The sequence below is a fragment of the Lissotriton helveticus genome, chromosome 5_1, assembly GCF_964261635.1.
Source record: "Lissotriton helveticus chromosome 5_1, aLisHel1.1, whole genome shotgun sequence".
NCBI classification, from domain to species: Eukaryota; Metazoa; Chordata; class Amphibia; order Caudata; family Salamandridae; genus Lissotriton; species Lissotriton helveticus.
In genome coordinates this window covers 1,125,416,043-1,125,440,481 of record NC_136065.1, presented here as the reverse complement: position 1 = coordinate 1,125,440,481, position 24,439 = coordinate 1,125,416,043, and positions in this window count along the sequence as shown.

The window sequence follows — 24,439 nt, the reverse complement described above, 5'->3', positions numbered from 1 at the left end:
CCCTTGGAGGCCCCTATTGTTGATGTGACTAATTTCTTGGTTGAACAATTCGAAAGGGGACTTAGTTACACGTCCATCAACTACTGTAGATCTGCAATTTCTACAGGCCATACTCTTGTTAATTGGAAGACCATTGGGAAGAATGTCATCATCTGTCGAGTAATGAAGAGTATCCGTCTTAGAAGACCTCCTAAACCCAAATATGGTACACTTTGGGATGTTAATTTGATTCTTCGTCTCTTTAATAATTGGCCTTCTAATTCTCTCCTCAACAGAAAGAATCTTTCTATTAAACTGGCTACTCTTTTATGCCTAGTTTCTTGCAGAAGGTCTTCAGATATCCGTGCTCTTGATATCATCTATCGTTCTTACAATGTATTTGGCGTCAAGTTCGATATCCATATGAGGACTAAGACCATGTCTGACTCCATATTTTATCCACGGTTTGACCTTCATCCCAAACTCTGTGTGGTTGAATGCATGAAGGAATATGATCTTAGAATGTCTGGACTGCATCCTGTTGGTGTTAATCAATTGCTTATCTCCTTCGTTAAGCCACATAAGGGAATTAGTTCCTCTTCTATTGCTAGATGGATTAAGTCTGCGATGACTCTTGCTGGTGTTGACTTGAGTAAATTTCAAGCTCACTCCCTTAGGGGTGCTATGGCTAGCAAATCTCTTTGGTCCGGAGGTAAGTTGGATGACATCTTAAAAGCTGCTGACTGGTCAAATGCTAGTACCTTCGCTCGTCATTATTGTAAACCCATCCAACACATGTCTGATACTGTTTTAGGAAGCTACCAACCTGCATAATGTAGCCTCCGGTCTTGTAATGAAATTGCAATTCTCATATTTACATGACCAGAGAATCTGGATTTCATTAAAGACTCGGAGGCTGACATTATCCCTCCCTCCCTCCCTCTGGAGGCATTCCAATGAGTATTGTTACCTTGTACAATTTATTGTAATGCAATGTTTTACAGTCTTTTATGATCTTTACAATCCTTATTGTACTTTTGGATTTGGATTTTATGACATGTTTGGATTTGTATTTATTGGTTTTTGGAGACTCATTTCCAAATTATCTTTCAGATAATGCCTGAACTTGACAGTGATTACGTCATCTCATTCAAGATTGCTTCCTGCATGCCTTTTCGACTCAAGTTTCGAAGTTTGGTTTCTTCAACGTTTCCAGAATTTTATGAACTATATCTTCTTTTTTCTCCTCATTTAAAAGAGGCTGTCTCTTGTTAGTTTATGGCACTTTGCTGTTGCCTGTGTTCTATTTAGAACCGTTGTATTGTGATGCGGCTGCTTGGGGTCTGCATTAAAGGTTTATGCATAATGTCAGCCTCCGAGTCTTTAATGAAATCCAGATTCTCTGGTCATGTAAATATGAGAATCGCAATTACAACAGCTGCGGCCTTCAATTAAATTATCGTGGGAGGTGTGGGTGTAGTTTTAAAAAAATGGACAAGGAGAGAAATGATAGTTAGAGCTGTTGGTGTTGCAAATGCAAATGTATTTTACCTATGTGTTATGGAGAGTAGTGGATGTATGTGGTGTGTGGGGGAATTATGTTGTTTGTTTTGGAATTGTGTGGTGTGGAATTGTGGGGAGTGGTATAGTGTAGTGGTATTATGTGGCATGGTGTGCAGTTCAATTATGTGGATAGTAAATATGGTATAGGAGTTATGCTTAATGAGATTGTGTGCTATGGGGTGTAATTATGTGGAATGTTATTTTGTGTTGTGTAGTTTTATGTAGTGGAGTTTAATATGTGGTGTTTTGTAGAAGTTTGTGGCATAATGAGTGATAATGTGGTGTATACTGGATGTATGTGGTGTGTTAGGGAATTGTGTTGTTGATTAGAATTATGTGGTTTGTTGTCAAAATTTGTGGAGTGGAATGGAAATGTGTTAAGTTGAATTGTTTGGCGTGGGACAGTGTGGTATGGAGTGAAAATATGTTGATGAAATTATGATACATGGTGCAGTGAGCTTTTATTGGGGTTATTGCTATGTGGAATAGATTGTTTTATGTGGTGTGTAATTATGTGGTAATGAGTTGAGTGTTAATATGTAGAGTTGAATTGTGTAGTGCTGAGTGGTATTAAGTGGAGTGTAAATATGCTGGGTGGTGTTGAATTGTGTGTTGGATAATTGTGTGGTATTGTGTAATAAAGTAAACATCCAGGTATGCCATATGGTACCCAGGTGAGTGGAGTAAAAAATAGATCTAAATAGCTCCCCTGTTAAATTTTTGAAGTCCAATTTTATCCTAAATGCAAACAGTTTAAGTAAAAATCTGTTTAAAAAAGGAATAATCTCTCTCACAAACACACAAACTCCTGAATGCAGCAGCAGATTTGGGAAGGCACACATGGAGCAAACACATGTCAACAGTATTTAGATTTCCCTTGGCAAGGGCCATAAATATTACATGGCTTGACCCGGGCCCCAAAAATACACCATTAGAAGGCATGAATGCAGACAAGGTAAAACAAGGCAATGGGGGGCTGCTAAGGGTGTGCGCTCGAGAAGGAGTCTTTAATAAACACAATCACTAGTTACAACCCTAAAATAAACAATGGCAATGCAAATTAAGCCCTGACTGCTGTCCCATAACAGGTCTCACATTGTTGCGTTGAAGCCATTGGCAAGAGAACAGCTATGTGACATTTAAAAATATGATACCTGCTCTCAATTTAGAAACTAGTCACAGTAGCATGCACACCGGCAGCGCAGAACATTGGGTTGATGAGTCAGCCCTCAGCTATCTACCTGTGGACATGTGTCAAAGAAAACTAAAAGTGAAAAGCTATCATTGCCCTCCTGTTGACTAAAAAGTACCTTTTATACTTAAAAATAAGAGGGGAAAAACAAAATAAGTGCTAGCCAAATATACGGGTGCCTATGCTGAGCAGGAGAGAGGCTGTGGCGTAACCTCCAGAGTTGGCAACTTCTGACCTGGAGAACCAAGGGGCATATTATCAAGAAAGGCGATAAAATTATCACCGCTTTAGCGTCAGGAAACTGCCGCCAAAGTGGCGATAATAATGGCCTTGATAATATGTCCTTGTGAATTCCCATAGCAGCCCAGGTTCTGGTGTTCACCTGGGCTGCTATGGGAATTCAAAAGGGCATATTATCAAGGCCATTATCGCCGCTTTAGCAGCAGGAAACCTGCCGCTAAAGCGGCAATAATTTTAACGCCTTTCTTGATAATATGCCCCCAAGTCTTGGCATCGCTAAAACTGTGCCTTTTTATAAAGTATATTTTTATATTAAATGCATTTTAATTTAGGAATGTGGTATAGTGTTGAACCTACTTTAAAGTCATAGTGCTTACAAGGAGCATTTTTACTGAAGCACGGACATCACAAGCATGGGGTGCTCCACTTCGAACCCTTTGCTATTTGTGTTGGGGTTTACATCGTATAACTGAATCTGAGATCTGATGTGGATGGGAGAGGGGTGTAGTAATACGGATCTCACTGTACAAAAGCACAAATTTATAGATGTGGGCAGACAGAAATCAGGCAGTATGCCCAGTATTTTTGCTGAATTATAAGCAATCTATGTGGGCTTTTAGGTATGATTGTCTTGTGAAAGATGTTTATGATCACTACAGAATATACTGATATAAAACAGACCACAGCCAGCCTTGTGTCATATCTCAGTCAGAAATATCTACCATAATCACACTTTTAATCAACTGAATAAGTGTTTAAAATCGGTTCATGTACTGTGTGATCTAGGAGTAGTCATAACTATAATCCTGATGGTTTAAAGGAAGATTTCCATTAGAAAACTATGTAGAATGTTTATATTATTTTAGGAGGAATGAAAATCCTGTCTAGGTGTTTATATTATCAACAGGTATACAACTAACTTTATTTTCAGAGCAATGACTCAACATTTGGAAATATCTGCAGGTCCTTCCTCTTCGCCCCATACTGTACACCATGCAAATCGACCTTCATACATTACTACTTTTTCGTGGGAGCAAAAAGCTGGAAGAGGTGTTATCTGCAGACCAAAGGAAAATCTGCAGGCTCAGTAAACATTACGAGTTGTAATTTTGATTGCATGTATATAGCGCTTACCACCCATGTTAAGGAGTTTAAGTGCTAATCAGAGTTACCAACCAGAGTCTATGATATTGAATTGTAGGATGAAGTAATTCTCCTCTATACATTAATAAATCTCTCCCATGTTTCGGAATGCCCTTTCTGAGCACACAATGGGCATGTGTGTGAGCTGCTGTTTGCAGTGCATTAGGTATTGAAAAGGTTTGAGTAAGCATGAGGTGCTGCAGAAAAGTGTGGGAACAGACATGGTCATGTAAGGCTACACCTAGCCTTTTTATGGGCACGGATGGTCATTCCTAGAATTGAGTTAGTGGCCAGAGGCAGATTGTTAATACTGTTCTAAATGTGATATTGTTGTTGACTATTCTAGCAGGAGTTGAGTTTGAGATCTTGGGCATAGAAAGAGCATGCAGGCGCGAGAAGCATACACAGTGCCCAATCCTGATTTCAAGCATCCAACTATAGGTTTGTGTACACCATTATACCTGTCACCAGTCTTTCTGCAATCCCTCTTATGTAATTATTTATGCTAACAGTGAGCGATTGGAGGAAAATGTGAAGTCACTGTCCGCAGTAAACACATTATTAGAAAGCAATTGGTATGGTTTCCTCAATAACTAAGTTAAACTTGTTTATCACGAAATGATATTTCCTCTGATGAATAACGGTGAACAGAACACACTTCCAAACCTGTGAAGTGGGATCTGTGCTGATAAAGGCACACTACATCACACAAACCCACAAAAGTGCATTTGTAAATAAAAATAAATATTTAAATATTAGGCATGGCTTTGTGGAGTGCCACACTGGGAGTGCTCCATGTTAATGTAAAGCAAGTAGGAGGGAGGAGGAGGAGGCACCCTGCAGCCAAGCTGAGGCCTGAGGAGAGGGAGCAAGCATGGGCACGAGTGAGTTTCTGAGCCAAAACAAGCAAAAAGAAAAAAGAGTGCTCAGAAAGTAATAAATAACATGACGAATAAAAGCACATGTAACAGGGGCAGTCCTCGTGGGAGGTTACAAAAGTAGAAAAGGGGGTACTACTGAACATATTAACAAATGAAAAGGAGCCATTTACAAAGGACAGTAAAAGGAGCCAATTAGAAAGATGGGCACTGCTTAAAGCCCGTATTCTAGAAACAGCATGTCTCAAAGAGACAGTGCTTGCAGCGTTTAGAAGAGACCTAAAAACCGATCAACTCTTCACGAAAGGAAGATGGTGGATTGAAGCAGCGCACGCGAGGACGCTTTCTATGCTTCCTCCACCAAAGCTCTGGTGATCCGCTACTGATGAACTGACTGCCCTCTGACCGCCTCCCGCCCTCGGAAATGCATTGCGCCCATTAGGTTAAGGGCTGGTCTTTAATAAGGGTTCTAACGGGACACGCTTTGTTTATAGATATAAATCGACAAATGTGCTGTATTTTTACAGCAAGGAGAGAGTTCTACGTAAGCCGCTCTGCACAGTGGATCTGTCAGCCAGCCCCGCTACAGGCTTCTCAGACGCTGCTATTGCTGCAAACAGTTACCGAGAGCTGTGCTCGGACCCACGCTATTGTGCTCTTGAAGGGAGTACCAGGAGTACCGGGAGTACAGGGCCTTGAGATGACCTTGAGATGACCCCGCCACACACCGCAAAAGGTCGGCGCAACTAAATCTCAACCTCTGCAGGTGCACCAAGCCAAACTGTGGGCAGCGCAGATAAAGACAAGGAAAAGGCTGAATAACGCCAGGAGCAATGCTACTGTTCTGCCATCAGGTGAGCCACGCATAACTGCGCATACTACTATGACTGTTGGGGATAATATTAGGGGCCATAGAACAGAGGATGGGTCACAGCTCGGGAAACCAATTCTGAAGTTGCTGCAATCTGAGAGGGCAACTGAACTACTTCGGACATGCAGATCCGAGAATTCCAGTCTAGGTTTTGCAATGGCCAAAGTGCTAAATGCTGCAGTACAAGGGGACAGGTGAGGTAAGTCTGGCTCGCTTACTTTGGATAACACTAATAATGTATCTTTTGCGACTGTCATAACTTCTGCTTCTAATTCCCAAGGAATTGATTAGACAACCCAACTAGTAGTGAGTAGCCTGGTTAATGGGACTATACCGGAAAATTCTGTTGAGAAAGATGCTGAGAAAGATTGCCTTGTCAATACTACAACTACTACAGTTACAGCTGCCAGGCTTACTGGTTTTACTGGTTCAACGGCGGAAGACCTTATTAACTGTTCAGAGACTGCCACTAAACAACCAGGCAATAGCCTTGGGAAAGAGGAGGCATCCACTAGTAGCTGTGCAGTTAGTAAAAGAAGGGATCATGCAGATCAAATAACTCTGAATCCTGTTAACTATACTGTCAACATTTTGGGGGCTACAGCTCAAACTCCAACGTCCTTAGACATGGAGCAGCGCAACCTGGCATTTGGCTCAGAGAGCAATCAATGCAATACCCCCGGTGTGGCGAAGGGCTTAAAGAATAGAAATCTTAGCACTGTGAAGATGTCTTCAGGGCAGCAATGGGCGTGGTCGGGGAGTAAAGCAACAAGTAACTGATGCAATGGGTGGATTAAAGGAGGCTTCTGTTAATACTACCAAGGCTGGGGCAGGAGTTAGTCCACTGCATAAATGGGTGTCATCTAAATATCATTTCAAGGCTGTCAAATATCAGCAGCACTGCAAATACTCCTATGGAAATATTGGAGGAAGAGGGAGAAGAAGCTAGAGTGGATAACAAGCAGCAAGTTTTATTGGTCACTCCAGAGAAGGTTGCATCGTCAACATCTTCAGTCTTTTCCCCAGCCTTAAGCCCTGTAGTGCCATCATCAAGCTTGTCGGAATCAGGCATTAAGAACCCGGAATTAATGGGAGAGGAGTCCTCGTTGTTTAGTATTATGCAAGCATTGAGCACTCAGAGAGCAGAAGCCCAGAAATACTACCAACAGGCTAAAACTGACAGTTGCGAAATTAAGCAAGCCTTGGCAGAGGTTACAACTAAGGTTGGGCACCTTTCCTCAGAAATCATCGATTTACAACAATGAGTGGCGGCTGTGGAAGAATCCAATATGTTCACAATTAACCTTGTAAAAACACAAGATGCTCAACTGATGCTAATGCAATCTAAGATTGAAGACTTGGAAAATCACCAGAGACTCCAGAACTTGCGGGTTTTTGGTGTTCCAGAGGAAAGGGCAGACAACGATCCGCGAGTTTTCATAGTTAGGCTTTTCCAAAAAGCCTTCCCAGACCTAGCAGACTGAGACATGGACACTCAAGTCCAAAGAGCACACAGATTGCCATTGTCATTATCAACGATTCACGGAAGTCAATCCAAATATAACTTTGCTCGACCAATCCTTGTGTTTTTGGGTAATTTTTAATTGCGTCAAGCTATATATTTTAAGGCACGTCCAGCGGCTCCAGTCAAGGTGGATGCAATGTCTATTTTTTTACGCTCTGACTTCTGTAAAGTAACAATGGACAACTAGTGGAAGCTCCGTCAATTAATGGATCCTTTCAAAACCGTGTGTTCACAGGTTTTTCTACAGGAGCCGGCACGTCTTAAAATCATAAAGGATGGTCGACAACACTTTTTCTTTAACTAACAGGATGCTAAACAAGCTTAGTCAAAATGGCAAGAAATTGGCAAAGGAACGAGCTCACGTCCTAAGTCCTAATGTAGCAATTACTGTGCTATTAGAGATGTTGCACTTGTGAACGAGGCTTTGTTTCAATTGAGACTTCTATTTATTTTTTTGTTTGCTGCCTCTCTTCTTCATAGGTACAAGAGTCACATTGGGAGGTCAGAGTTCAGTGTGGGGACGGTGTGGGTCACTGGGTTTGATGGGGGGGATACCGAGAGGGCGTTCTTGGTATGCTGTCATCATGGGACAGCAGGGAAGGAGGCGATTCCTTTTTGAAGGAACCAGGGTTGGATTGGGGGTAGGGTGAGGTAGGGAGAGCAGTTTTGGGAGGTGGGGGGGTAAGCCACAACTTAGATAATTTAGATAATTACACCTGGGCAGAGCACTGGTGGGAGAATCACGTGATTTAGGTACAGATGATTCGATCAGGTTTACAAGTATTCTTTAATGTTGGAATTTAAATGTATGTGTTGGAATGTAGAGGGAATAAATCAGGCTGGGTAGCGACAGCTAGTAACAAAAGAGCTGAGTGTATTTAAGCCTCATATATTACGGAAACACATATTGCATATAAGAATAGGTTAAAAAATATATATATAAGGATAGAGCTCTATTAAAGCATTTGGGATATGATATAATTGTCTGTACATCGCAAACAATCTCTATTCGTGTGGTGGCCTAGGTGGTGTCAGGTGTTGTCCTTCGATCATGTGCTGACCCTAAAGGGAGATGGGCAAGCTCCCAAATAATGATCTATGGGCGGAAGTTCGCAATATGTATGGTATATGGCCCGAATATTGACTGTCCAGATCTTATATATCATTTAAGTTCTGAGTTGTTAGAGTGGCCTGGTGAAATGATTGTGATAGGTGTTTTTAATTGTATTCTTGACAGAAAGATTGATACTACAAACACTGCCGCCCATGCTAGAATGTGCAAGACTAGACTCGGTATCTTAGAACTTCGCCACTCAGCTGGAAGACTCATAGAAGAGGTTATTCCCATACATGCAAGGTTATATCTTTTACGACAGTATGCCCAAAAATCACGTCCGATCATAACCCATGTTAACAGTGCAGTTGCAGTCAAGCGTTCAGGAGTCAATAGGGATTTAACCTTCCCTAGACACCTCCTCAGTAATTTGGAATGTGTGGAGCTTATGCGGACTGCACTTGAGGAGTACATAGACAATTATTTGGGCTCAGTGGCAATTGCAGTAGTGTGGGATTGTCTAAAAGCTTATGTTAGAGGGGTCACGTTACAATATCTTATTAAGAAAAATTGGCAGGGCTTCCATCAGTCAGAGCAGGAACAAAGCTTTGTCTCGATTTGGAGTGTCAGCATGCTACAGCTATCGCCGCAAAGGATGTAGATGAGCAGTCGATATATCAATAGGTTGCTGAAGCAAGGGCTAAATGTAAGAGACGGTTGAGGGATAAAGTCGCAAATAACTATCACAAATATAAAACTAAACAATACGAATATGGCAAAAGATTAGGCTGATTATTGGCTAATCAAACAGCGGATCATAGGGCCAAAACTCAAGTTAAATTGATTAAAGGGGTGGACGGTTTGACTTATACCAGATCTATGGATATAGTCAAACAATTTACATTGTTCTATGCTAACTTATATGGCAATTCAGCCTGCTTTGACCAACATACTGCCTCAGATTACACGCAGGAGTGTGCTATGCCTCCCTTACGTCCATTGCTCTCTGAGCCTTTGGAGAAAGATGTTGAAGCGAGAGAAGTAGAGAAAGCAATCAATGCTTTACCGATCGGCAAATCAGTCGGTGAGGACAAGATCCCGCTGGAATTTTTAAAAACCTTTAAAAACTATATTGATCCCCATCTTCCTTTAGTTATGTAATTCAATCATGCAAGGAGAAGAAGTTCCTCCTCTTGGAACGCAATATTGTTGTTTAGGAATTAGCATTTAAAGGGGAAGCCGATAGATGATATGAGTTCGTACCGGCATATAGCACTGTTTAATGTCAACGCCAAACTCTTTTCCAAAATTCTTGCCTCACGATTGGCCCGGTTATACATTTACTAGTCTCAGAGCAGCAACATGGTTTTGTCCCCGGAAGAGATACTGCTGCACACATCAACACGACAATCGCTACATTTGATGTTTCTGGCCAATTGGGTCAGCAGATGGGGATGCTAATGCTAGGTGCCGAGAAGGCCTTTGACCAAGTAACCTGGGGAGCGTTATGTCTTTAATAAGTCTGGGTCAAAGGTTTACCTCAGCTGTACAGAAACTGTATGGGCATCCAATAGCCGCAAAAAAACTCAATGGTCTTTCCTCATCTTTCTTTTCAGTTCAAAGGGGCATGCGTCAGGACTGTCCTTTATCCCCCTTATTGTTTGCCATATATATTGTACCTATTATTAAGCACTTATTGCTAAATGGTGATAACTCTCCAGTTACTTTAAATGGGACGGATTTAAAAGTAACCACATATGCGGACGACTTCGCTATCTTTTCAACTAACCCAGTTAATGCCCTCGCTGTAATAACCCACGAAGCACAGCCATTCGGTTCGTTCTACGGTTATAAATTAAATTTGGATAAAACGCAGACGATACTGAACTTTCAACTTGAAACCCCTCCAGTAGCTCTCCGGGTTACAAGGACGGCCACTTATCTGGGAGTCTGTCTCAGCAGCCAAGTAAATGATATTACTGTATTAAATTATGAACTGTTGCTGACAAAAGTAGTGGCAAAGTTACGATGCTGGCACCGGCTACTCCTTAGCATATATAGGAGATGTAATGTGGTTAAAATGAACGTTCTCCCAAAGTTTCTGTACTTCTTCCGTACAATCCCACTAAAAGTACCATCAACTTTTTTTAAACGTCTTGATAGTGTCTTCGGCAGTTTTATCTGGGGATACCGATGGACCAGAAGAGCTATCCGATACTTAAAATTATCATATAAGCAGGGGGGATTTAAACTCCCAGATTTTAAGCTGTATTTTTGGGCAGCATTCACTGGGCGTACACAGAGCTTACTTAGAGGGACTGATACTAATATTAGTTAGGTTTCATACCAGTTGGCTTGTGGACCTAGTAACGGGTTTTTGCTGTACAAAACATCTGATCCCAACTACTACAAGCCGGTATAGTTCAAGGTATTCAGGGACATTACTAACATATGGCATGAAATTTGTAATGCATATCTATTACCTGACCTACATCGCTATACTGTATTATGGGGGAACCCTTTATTGCCTGATTATATTCCATGATCAGATCGGGAAGGAAAGACAATTGAAGGGTGTGATGCGGGTGGGTCATTTATATGATGAACTGTGATTTCAAACTTTTTTATCTTCGAAAGAAGAATTTGATTTGTCACAAACTCATTTTTTTAAGTACCCACAAGTCAGGGATTATTTCATTTGTGGTCAGGGATTGTTAGAATCGATCAGCTCTCCCGATATCTTGTTTACAACTTTTGGTACTAGTGGATGAGGAACTAAATACAAAACCTACCAGAAACTTATCGAGGTGGTTAGAGACAACTGCATACAAATTGAGGCTAAACTAAGCCGGATTTTTAATTGTGACATAACAGTAGAGGAAATGCAGGAATCCCTCGGAACTATAGATTCAGCAGTAACATCCGTCAATCTAAAACTTCAACAATATAGAATTATTTTTATGCTCTACTACACTCCAGAGCGAATTTCTAAATGGGCAAATATCTTAACTGCTATTAAATCATACTGCCCGAAATGTCAAGAATATGCCGCAGATTTAAACAATATGTTTATTACATACATGCCCAATGTTGAAGGAATTTTGGTCCAACATAACTCTCGCTCTTGCAACCTGAGTCGGATATGACAATCCAGTTTCTGGGAAAGAGTTGGTATTGGGAATTTTCTCAGAGCTTGGTGGTCTTACAAAACCTTTTGCTTCTATTATATCGGCCTGTGCCCATTTATGTGTCGCTCGCTCTTAGATTCAAAGTACGAGTCCAAACATGAATGAATTTTGGTCATTGCTAAGGGAGATTTATGAAATGGAGATTGCATTAGCAAAAGTTAGAGGTCTTGGTTAAAATTCCGAAGGATATTGTCTTCTCTACAATGAGATTAGGGATTCAATGTATTTTCTTTTTTTATATATCAGTGATTGTAATTAGAGATATATATAATGTGGTTGTTTTGTTTGTTCTTTTTTATTTCTTTTTTTCTAACGCATCCTCTGTGCTCTGCAAATGATTATTGATATGTTATCACCGAATTCTTTTTTTATTGAGAGGATGTATTTATGTTTGTGGCAATAAAATACAAAATAACAAAGAAGAGACCTAAAAACCATAGGTAGTACAAACTATGGCTTTTATTACCTAATCTTAATTTTTGGGGGAATAGTGAAACATCCTATGGTCAGTGGTATGACTGATGAGTGAAAGTTTAAGTGATTATAAGGAATTCTAAAGGGAATATTTTTAGTTTTAACTATTCAGTTACACAGGAGCTGTGCCCCTTTGGACTCTTTGAGCCCTTCTCCTTGTTTTCAAGGTTTCATTACCCCCAAACATAAGATCCAAGGAAACCTATCATACCTTCAGAAGACTGCTCAAGAGTTACATATATATATATGTATGTAAAAAACAATATGTAGGCCAAACAGTGAATGACCTCCGCACACGATTCAGGAACCAAAAATCAGCAATAATTAATAAGAAAATTGACCAGCCTGTAGCCAATCATTTTAACCTTGTGGATCATTCACTATCAGATTTTAAGATTTTGCCCGTGGAACATGTCTCAAAGGAAGAAATACTGGACTCGAGGGAAAACTTCTGGATGTACCGTTTAAAATCATTGCATCCAGATGGACTGAACATTACTAACAATACAACCTGATTACTGCATATCTCAAGAACTCTCAGGACTGCATTGATCCAAATGGAATCTTCACTCATGATGCTTTTTGAAAATTCAGCTGTGTCATCTGTGCAGCCACTGAGCTTACCATCTTGAAATTACCTGAGGAAGGCGGAAGCTGAAACGTTGTAGTGGAAATACATATATATATACATGTGATCCAGGGCAGTCCCTGCCCGAAACGCGTCGTGCCTATCTTAACCTGAATATGGATAATAAACTACCTCTGTAACACTCGAAGAGCTGCGTGGTGGTCCGTGATTTTCTGTGGTCATAACCATTTTAAGCAGAAACTGACCCATATATATATATATATATATATATATATATATATATATATATATATATATATATATATATATATATATATATATATATGTATGTAAGTATGTATGTATGTATGTATGTATATATTACCTACTGGCTATGGCCAGTAGGTATATATAGTTAGGAATGTTTTCCATAGGGAAATCGCAACATTCTATTGGGAATAACTTTGGTGCCGGTTGAGGAATCTTCCTGAAATTTTCCTTAACTTTGCCTCGCGGCGCTCCGCTCCTTCCCTGAAAGTTTGGGGGGATTTGTCAAGCGGGAGCCGAGATAAAAGGGGGGTCCCAAAACGTGTTTTCCCCATGTTAATTTCCATAGGGCGGTTGGACTCACTTTTAACCCGAACGGCTGAATGGTTTTCCACCAAACTTGGCAAAATTGTAGGGACTGGTAGCCCGATGTGCCTTTGCTATGTCTCAAGATATGTGCTCCAGTGGTTTTTATGAAAATAACTTTGAAAAAATATATTGGGCTACATTGGGCTATATATATGTTAGAGCCCAAATCTAGCCCAATGTAGCCCAATGTAGCCCAAAGATGGCCACCAGAGACAAAAAAAAACAAATGTAGCCCAAATATCAGCCAGATGTAGCCCAACTATAGCCCAATGACAGAATGTCCCAGAGTGTTCAAAAGAACAACTAGAGCGCCAACAGTCTTACTTATGACAAAAGTATGGCACACCTGCAGTCATCTTGATTGGAATAAAGTGTTAACACTTAAAACATTTAATTTGCAAAGGAACAAAATGAGGGGGTTCATTTTGCCATAGAAATTATGATTAGTGCTGAAGAAAGAAAAATTAGGGCACATTTTGAGTGAATTCTCAAATCCTCTTATATTTCATTAAAAAAATTCTGATATGCAGTCTCCCAAGATGGCCACCAGAGACAAAAGAGCCCTAATGTAGCCCAAATATCAGCCAGATGTAGCCCAACTATAGCCCAATGACAGAATGTCCCAGAGTGTTCTAAAGAACAACTAGAACGCTAACAGTCTTACTTATGACAAAAGTATGGCACACCTGAAGTCATCTTGATTGGAATAAAGTGGTAACACTTAATACATTTAATTTGAAAAGGAACAAAATGAGGGGTTTCATTTTGCCATAGAAATTTTATATATATATATATATTCACTGAAAAAACCATAGGTTACACACCAGTTATAGTTAGGAATTAGCATTTAAAAAACCTTTGGAATTCACTGAAAAAACCATAGGTTTCACACCAGTTATAGTTAGATGGAAATTTTACTCGCATAAAACCATTGAAATTCCCACGTTATAGTTAGTTGGACTCACTATAACTTGCACGACTGCAATGCACTGCTGATGACGTCACATATTACATCACTCATGCATATATTTAAATATTTAAACATTACTCCCTAATATATGTATTCACTAAGATACACTTAATAAGCCAGTTAACCAATCAATTTTTAAAAAAAACACTGAAAAAACCATAGGTTTTAGGCCTTATATAGTTAGGAATTAGCATTTAAAAAAAACTTTGAAATTCACTGAAAAAACCATAGGTTTCAGGCCTGATATAGTTAGGAATTAGCATTTAAAAAACCTTTGAAATTCACTGAAAAAACTATAGGTGTCAGGCCTAATATAGTTAGGAATCAGCATTTAAAAAACCTTTGAAATTCACTGAAAAAACCATAGGTTTCAGGCCTTATATAGTTAGGAATTAGCATTTAAAAAAAACTTTGAAATTCACTGAAAAAACCATAGGTTTCAGGAGTTTTATAGTTAGGAATTAGTTTTTAAAAAACCTTTGAAATTCACTCAAAAAACTATAAGTTTTAGTGGTGTTATAGTTAGCTGGACATTTTACTCGTACAAAACCAATGAAATTGCTCCTATATAGTTAGTTGTACTAACTATATTTCGCGCACCCGCAATCCACTGCTGATGATGTCACATATTAGATCATTCATGACATGGTCAGTAACATCACTGATGACATCTCAAATGACATCACTGATGACATCACTGACTGACTACTACTCACTATCTACTACTCTCTACTACTCACTCTCTACTAATCTCTCTCTACTACTCACTCTTTACTACTCTCTACTACTCACTCTCTACTACTCTCTACTACTCACTCTCTACTACTCTCTCTCTACTACTCACTCTCTACTACTCACTCTACTACTCACTCTCTACTACTCTCTACTACTCACTCTCTACTACTCTCTCTCTACTAGTCTCTACTACTCACTCTACTACGCACTCTCTACTACTCTCTACTATTCTCTCTCTCACTCTCTACTACTCTCTACTACTCACTCTCTACTACTCACTCTCTACTACTCTCTACTACTAACTCTTTACTACTCTCTACTACTCACTCTCTACTGCTCTCTACTACTCACTCTACTACTCACTCTCTACTACTCTCTACTACTCACTCTCTACTACTCTGTACTACTCACTCTGCTATTCACTCTACTACTCTCTACTACTCACTCTCTGCTACTCTCTCTACTGCTCTCTACTACTCTCTGCTACTCACTCTCTACTCTCTATTACTCACTCTCTACCTCTCTACCTCTCTCTACTTCTCTCTCTACTAGTCTCTACCTCTCTACCGCTGCCTCTCTACCTCTACCTCTCTACCTCGACACCTCTATCTCTCTACCTCTCTCTACACGCACACATATACACATATATATATGCATATATATGCATATGCATTTATATATATGTATGTGTATGTATATATATATACATACATATATAAACATATATAATCTGTATATCTATATAAATACAAATATAAATGCATGCATACATATACATATATGCATACAGATGCATGTTATTTACATGAAAGTTTAAAAAACACTAATAAAAGCAAAGCTAAAAAGCCACCTCATTACAAACAAAATGGCTTTAACTTAAACGAGGGCGAGATCTATTGCATTTTCAATGCTTGTTTACTTTGGTTCCATCAAAAAGGCATTCAGGTGTGTCACACATTTGCCATAAATTCTGAATGTTAGCACTCTAGTTGCTCATTAGATCACTGTAGTAAAGCTACTGCTCACCAGGGAAGTCTGCTGCTGGTATTCAAAGTGCATGTTTCAGTCTGCATGTCAGAATTTCTTTAATGAAATAGAAGAGGATTTGAGAAGTCACTCAAAATTTCTTTCTGAAGCACTAATCATACTTTCTATGGCAAAATGAACCCCCTCATTTTGTTCCTTTTTCAATTAAATGTTTTCAGACTTACCACTTCATTCCAATCAAGATGGCTTCTATATATATATATATACATATTACTATATATATATATACATATTACCTACTGGCGGTCGCCAGTAGGTAGTTATAGTTAGGATTGATTTCCATAGGAAATCCTCATCATTCTATTGGGAATAACTTTGGCGCCGGTGGACGAATCTTCGCATATTTCTCAAAGGAGATGGCCCGCTCCGCTCTACTCCTTCCCTGAAAGTTTGGGGGGGATTCGTCAAGCGGGGGCCGAGATAAAAGGGGGGTCCCAAAACGTGTTTTCCCCATGTTAATTTCCATAGGGCGGTTGGACTCACTTCTAGCCCGAACGGCTGAATGGATTTCCACAAAACTTGGCAAAATTGTAGGGACTGGTAGCCCGATGTGCCTTTGCTATGTCTCAAGATATGTGTCCAGTGGATTTTGAGTAATTTAGGTTCAAAAAAATATATATATCAGGGCGGAGCCTAACCACACATCTGATCTGATTGGCTGTCAGCACTTCATCCAAGAAGTGTTGGCAGCCATCTTGGGACCAATATACATGATAGCACCTCATTAAAAAGCATTGTAGTTAATAGAGGGTTTTAGGACTTTAGTTACATTATAAATCATTTGTTGATGGTACCATACTCATTTTAGGAATTGTGGTGTGTTCTAAGGTGATTTTACCATGTGAAAAAGCCTTCTGCTGTGATATCATGAATCATGTTTGAAAGAAAACTGATATCTCATGATTTTCCCACAGTGGTTTGGAAGGGGATCTATAAGCTAAACTGAAAGCATATTTTCTGTAAATTCACAATATCTTTCTCAGTCATGTGATAATGAAGTCTGACATTCTCAGTAAAATATGTACATCCAACAAAGACAGAGACTGTCAGTTGATTCCTTTGTGTTTTACTGCAGCCTCCTAGAGTGTTCTAAAGAACAACTAGAGCGCTAACAGTACTACTTATTACAAAGGTATAGCACACCTGAAGCCATCGTGATGGGAATAAAGTGGTAACTCTTAAAACATTTAATTTAAAAAGGAACAAAATGAGGGGGTATATTATGCCATAGAAAGTATTATTAGTGCTGCAAAAAGAAAAATTAGGGCACATTTTGAGTGACTTCTCAATTCTTCTATTTCATTAAAAAATTCTGACATGCAGTCTCCCAAGATGGCCACCAGAGACAAAAGAGCCCAAATGTAGCCCAAATATCACCCAGATGTAGCCCAAGTATAGCCCAATGACAGAATGTCCCAGAGTGTTCTAAAGAACAACTAGAGCGCTAACAGTCTTACTTATTACAAAGGTATGGCACACCTGAAGCCATCTTGATTGGAATAAAGTGGTAACTCTTAAAACATTTCATTTAAAAAGGAACAAAATGAGAGGGTAAATTTTGCCATAGAAAGTATGATTAGTGCTGCAGAAAGAAAAATTAGGGCACATTTTGAGTGACTTCTCAAATCCTCTTAAATTTCATTAAAAAATTCTGACATACAGTCTCCCAAGATGGCCACAAGAGACAAAAGAGCCTAAATGTAGCCCAAATATCACCCAGATGTAGCCCAAGTATAGCCCAATGACAGAATGTCCCAGAGTGTTCTAAAGAACAACTAGAGCGCTAACAGTCTTACTTATGACAAAAGTATGGCACACCAGAAGCCATCTTGATTGGAATGAAGTGGTAAGTCTGAAAACATTTAATTTAAAAAAGGAACAAAATGAGGGGGTTCATTTTGCCATAGAAAGTATGATTAGTGCTTCAGAAAGAAAAATTAGGGATGATTTTGAGTGACTTCTCAAATCCTCTTCTATTTCATTAAAGAAATTCTGACATGCAGACTGAAACATGCACTTTGAATACCAGCAGCAGACTTCCCTGGTGAGCAGTAGCTTTACTACAGTGATCTAATGAGCAACTAGAGTGCTAACATTCAGAATTTATTGCAAATGTGTGACACATCTGAATGCCTTCTTGATGGAACCAAAGTAAACAAGCATTGAAAATGCAATAGATCTCGCCCTCGTTTAAGTTAAAGCCATTCTGTTTGTAATGAGGTGGCTTTTTAGCTTTGCTTTTATTAGTGTTTTTTAAACTTTCATGTAAATAACATGCATCTTTATGCATATATGTATATGTATGCATGCATTTATATTTGTATTTATATAGATATACAGATTATATATGTTTATATATGTATGTATATATATATACATACACATACATATATATAAATGCATATGCATATATATGCAGATATATATGTGTATATGTGTGCGTGTAGAGAGAGGTAGAGAGTTAGAGGTGTAGAGGTATAGAGGTAGAGGTAGAGAGGTAGCGGTAGAGAGGTAGAGACTAGTAGAGAGAGAAGTAGAGAGAGGTAGAGAGTAGAGAGTGAGTAATAGAGAGTAGTAGAGAGTAGTAGAGAGCAGTAGAGAGAGTAGCTGAGAGTGAGTAGTAGAGAGTAGTAGAGAGTAGTAGAGTGAATTGTAGAGTGAGTAGTAGAGAGTAGTAGAGAGTGAGTAGTAGAGAGTGAGTAGTAGAGAGTAGTAGAGAGTAAGTAGTAGAGTGAGTAGTAGAGAGCAGTAGAGAGTGAGTAGTAGAGAGTAGTAAAGAGTGAGTAGTAGAGAGTAGTAGAGAGTGAGTAGTAGAGAGTGAGTAGTAGAGAGTAGTAGAGAGTGAGAGAGAGAATAGTAGAGAGTAGTAGAGAGTGAGTAGTAGAGTAAGTAGTAGAGACTAGTAGAGAGAGAGTAGTAGAGAGTGAGTAGTAGAGAGTAGTAGAGAGTGAGTAGTAGAGTGAGTAGTAGAGAGTGAGTAGTAGAGAGAGAGTAGTATAGAGTGAGTAGTAGAGAGTAGTAGAGAGCGAGAAGTAGAGAGTGAGTAGCAGAGAGTAGTAGAGAGTGAGTAGTAAAGAGTGAGTAGTAGAGAGAGAGTAGTAAATAGTGAGTAGTAGAGAGTAGTAGATAGTGAGTAGTAGGGAGTGAGTAGTAGAGAGCGAGTAGTAGAGAGTAGTAGAGTAGTAGAGAATGAGTAGTAGAGAGTGAGTATTTGAGAGTAGTAGAGTAGGAGAGAGTAAGTAGTAGAGAGTAGTGGAGAATATTCCAAAGTTTGGCACAGCACCACTTGCACAATAAGTCCAATCAAATCATATCACTTAGAGTCCTTATTGAAGCGCTGAATCTTGGTGTATATTCAAATGCTTTTATTTTCCTTAAGTTTATGTACCACAGCCAGCCGAAACGTTTCGTTCTGTACAACAGAACTTCTTCAGGGCGTTCTTATTTCCTTCAAGTTCTGTCGGATCCTGTTGTCATATAACTAGATATTTCTTCCAAATGTTAGACGAGATGTAAGTACATTCTTATTCAAAGTGACTAGGTATCAATTTTACCCAAACAATTCGGGCAGACTTGAGTAATTTATAGCATCCTCAAAGTCAGTCTTTCAAAAACTCCAAAGTATAGGACATGATAATCCAAATCCAAATGTTTCTCAAGAAAAGTCATTTTCAATCGTTCGGAATATCGGTGTTTGGGCAGATATGACCCAGGGACCCCAAGTATGCAAGGGGAATTAGTCCCCTCTCTGCAAACGCGCCAGTGGCCTGCGTTGCAGAGAGGTGTAAAAAGGGGCATAGCCTCATTACACCTCTGTACAATGCAGCCCCCTGGCGCATACTGGAGGTTCCAGGTGGGCTAGTTGGCCCCCAGGGACCCCTAGTATGCAAGGGGAATTAGTTCCCCCTCTTCAAACATGCACGGGGGCTGCGTTGCAGAGAGGTGTAAAAAAGGGTGTGGCCTCATTACACCTCTCTGCAATGCAGCCCCCTGGCCATACTGGAGCTCCTGGTGGGCTAGTTGGCCCCCAGGGACCCCCAGTATGCAAGGGGAATTAGTTCCCCCTCTGCAAACGCGGCAGGGGGCTGCGTTGCAGAGAGGTGTAACAAGGGGCATAGCCTCATTACACCTCTGCAATGCAGCCCCCTGGCGCATACTGGAGGTTCCAGGTGGGCTAGTTGGCCCCCAGGGGCCCCAGTATGCAAGGGGAATTAGTTCCCCCTCTTCAAACATGCACGGGGGCTGCGTTGCAGAGAGGTGTAAAAAGATGCGTGGCTTCATTACACCTCTCTGCAATGCAGTCCCCTTGCGCATACTGGAGAATCCTGGTGGGCTTTCAGGTCTTATATAGTTAGGAATTAGCATTAAAAAAACCTTTGAAGTTCACTGAAAAAAACATAGGTTTCAGGCCTTATATAGTTAGGAATTAGCATTTAAAAAACCTATGAAATTCACTGAAAAAACCATAGGTTTCACACCAGTTATAGTTAGGAATTAGCATTTAAAAAACCTATTAAATTCACTGAAAAAAACATAGGTTTGACACCAGTTATAGTTAGCTGGAAATTTTACTGACATAAAACCATTGAAATTCCCACGTTAGAGTTAGTTGGACTCACTATAACTTGCGCGCCTGCAATGCACTGCTGATGACGTCACATATTACATCACTCATGACATGGTCAGTGACATCACTCATGACATCACTGATGACACCATCCTTGTGACAGAGTGACAGACCTCCTTTCAGTGTAATGTAACCCTTGAAACACATATTCAAAAATAGAAACTAAAATTTTCAAAAAAATAGAGATACCCATACCAGTTACAACAACCAATTCAGTAATACCACCATCTATATACACATCCACTCATTCACCAACAGTTCTATATAGTCACTCATACATATATTCACTCATCATATGTAGTGAAACACCTATACATCCTGTTACACACCGACAGTCATCCAAAAGTTACTCACACACATAATCACACATGCAAATAAGCTATTGAACATCCATTTATTTGCATATACAGCTATACACACACTACCACCTTACTTCTAAGGAAACTTACACATACTTACTCTCTTAAACAATCACTTATAGAAACACATACTTATTTAAACAAGAACTCTTTCAATCTCTCACTCTCACATATACTCACTTATATACATCAATACTCACATTTACTAGATTAAAACATATGTAGTTACTGATAAAGACACTAGTGAGACTGTCATTCACTCACTAACACACACATATACACACTCATCCACCCATACAGTCCTGCACATATGCTGTCTTCAAAACACATACAAACAGTGAGTCAGTCATTGATGCATCTATGTATCATCCTGGACTCCTCCCTCTCCATGACCAGACAGGTCAACGCCGTCTCCTTGTCGTGCTTCAACATCCTGCGCATGCTACGTAAGATCTTCCGGTGGATCCCCACCGAGACCAGGAAGACGGTCACCCAGGCCCTTGTCACCAGCCGTCTGGACTACGGCAACTCCCTCTACGCCGGAACCACCGCCAAGCTCCAGAAGAGACTCCAGCGGATCCAGAACACCTCAGCTCGCCTCATCCTGGACATCCCCCGTCGCAGCCACATCTCCGGACACCTGAGAGACCTGCACTGGCTCCCGGTCAACAAGAGAATCACCTTCCGACTCCTCACCCACGCACACAAAGCCCTACACAACCAAGGCCCAGGATACCTCAACAGCCGCCTCAACTTCTACGCTCCCAAACGCCAGCTTCGATCGACCGGCCACGCCCTCGCCGCCGTCCCCCGCATCCGAAGAGCCACCACAGGGGGACGGTCCTTCTCCTACCTCGCCGCCAAGACATGGAACTCCCTCCCGACCACCTCCGCCTGATCCAGGACCACCTCGCCTTCAGGAAGCGACTCAAGACCTGGCTGTTCGAGCAGTAGCGGACCCCCCTCCCCCAGCGCCTTGAGACCCTCTGACTGAGTAGTGCGCTATATAAATGCTTTGATTGATTGATTGATTGATATGTGCTAAGTAACACCCCCACCAAACCATACAGACACTCATACTGATACTAAAAAAACATCTAATAACCCATATACACACACATGTAGCTACTCACCAACCCATGCAGCCACTTATACACAAAGTGAAACACTGATACAAACATTTAAATATTTAAACAATACTCGCTAATATATGTATTCACTAAGATACACTTAATAAGCCAGTTAACCAATTAATTTTCTTTTTTTAAAACATCCATTAAGACACTTATTTAAACATTTATTCTTCCATCGACCTTTACATATACATATATAAAACTTATTTATTTTTCAGAAAGACACACATTCACTGGATGGTGTCATCAGTGATGTCATGAGTGATGTCACTGACCATGTCATGAGTGATGTAATATGTGACGTCATCAGCAGTGCATTGCAGGCGCGCAAGTTATAGTGAGTCCAACTAACTATAACGTGGGAATTTCAATGGTATTATGTCAGTAAAATTTCCAGCTAACTATAACTGGTGTGAAACCTATGGTTTTTTCAGTGAATTAAATAGGTTTTTTAAATGCTAATTCCTAACTATAACTGGTGTGAAACCTATGGTTTTTTCAGTGAATATATATATATATATATATATATATATATATTTATATATATATATATATATATATATATATATATATATATATATTTATATATATATATATATATATATATATATATATATATATATATATATATATTCACTGAAAAAACCATAGGTTATAGACCATATATAGTTAGGAAATAGCATTTAGAAAACCTTATTTTACTCACACAAAACCATTGAAATTCCATATATAGTTAGTTGCACTAACTATATATCGCGCACCTGCAATCCACTGCTGATGATGTCACATATTACATCATTCATGACATGGTCAGTGACATCACTGATGACATCACTGATGACATCTCAAATGACATCACTGATGACATCACTGATGACAACATCCAGTGACTGTATGCTTCTGTAAAGTTAAAATATGTCTTACATATTGAAGAATGAGTGGATGTATAAGTGTCTGGATGAAGGATTTAGTAGGTGCATGACTGACTGTATAAGTGAGTGATTAAATGTGTCTCACTGAGTGCATGGGTTAGTGACTAAACTGTTTTAAATTGTGCATCATTGTGTCTGTTGTTTTGTAATCTGATGCATGTGTTGATCATTAGCTATATGACTAACTATATGGGTTATTGATTAGTTGCCCAAGTATTTGTATGGGAGACTGAGTGTGTGTGTGGGTGTCTGGGAGGTGTATGACTCTGTGCATAGATGTGTGAGCAGTTGATTCACTAGATGTATGGGTTCAAAAGTGCATGTGGAAACATCTGTATGGGCGGTTGACTGTGTGCATGAGTGTATTGGTGAGTGAATGGATATCTCAGTGCTACATGTCAAAGTAAGTACATATGTAAAACACAGTACATGTGATAGTTGACATATATAAATAACTGTGCATAAGAGCCAGTGAATGTGTGAGTGGCTGTATGGATTATTTTGAACTTGTATCAGGGATTGTATAACAGAGTAAATATGTGTTATTATATGTTCCAATAAGTAAGGTGTGTATAACTATATAGTTGAGGAAATCGAGGTGTGATTGATTCTTTGCAAGACTGACTAGGTGTGTGAGTAACTCCATGGATGAGTGACAGTCTGTGAGTGTCTGTTTACACTGAGTGTATCTAAGGTTATATTAGAGTCTGAAGAGGTTCATTGTATCATCACATGAATGATGTCATCAGTTATGTGATCAGTAATGTCAAATGAGATGTCATCAGTGATGTCATCAGTGATGTCATTTGAGATGTCATCAGTGATGTCATCAGTGATGTCACTGACCATGTCATGAATGATGTAATATGTGACATCATCAGCAGTGGATTGCAGGTGCGCGATATATAGTTAGTGCAACTAACTATATATGGAATTTCAATGGTTTTGTGTGAGTAAAATAAGGTTTTCTAAATGCTATTTCCTAACTATATATGGTCTATAACCTATGGTTTTTTCAGTGAATTTTCAAGGTTTTGTAAATGCTAATTCCTAACTATATATGGTCTATAACCTATGGTTTTTTCTGTGAATTTCATTGGTTTTTTAACAGCTAATATCTGTAGCTGTAAAATGTATTCTTCTTTAAATCCAAAAATATATTTTATATGTTTATGAATAATTTTTTTTTTAAATATTTTTTTTTCTTCGTTCCCGCTTCGCGAATCGGGAAGCTTCCCGTTAGCTGACCTTGATGCCGCGAAATAGACCGCGAGCCGGTAAACGTTTCTTTACCGCAAGTGCCGCGTTAGAAACCAACATCGTGA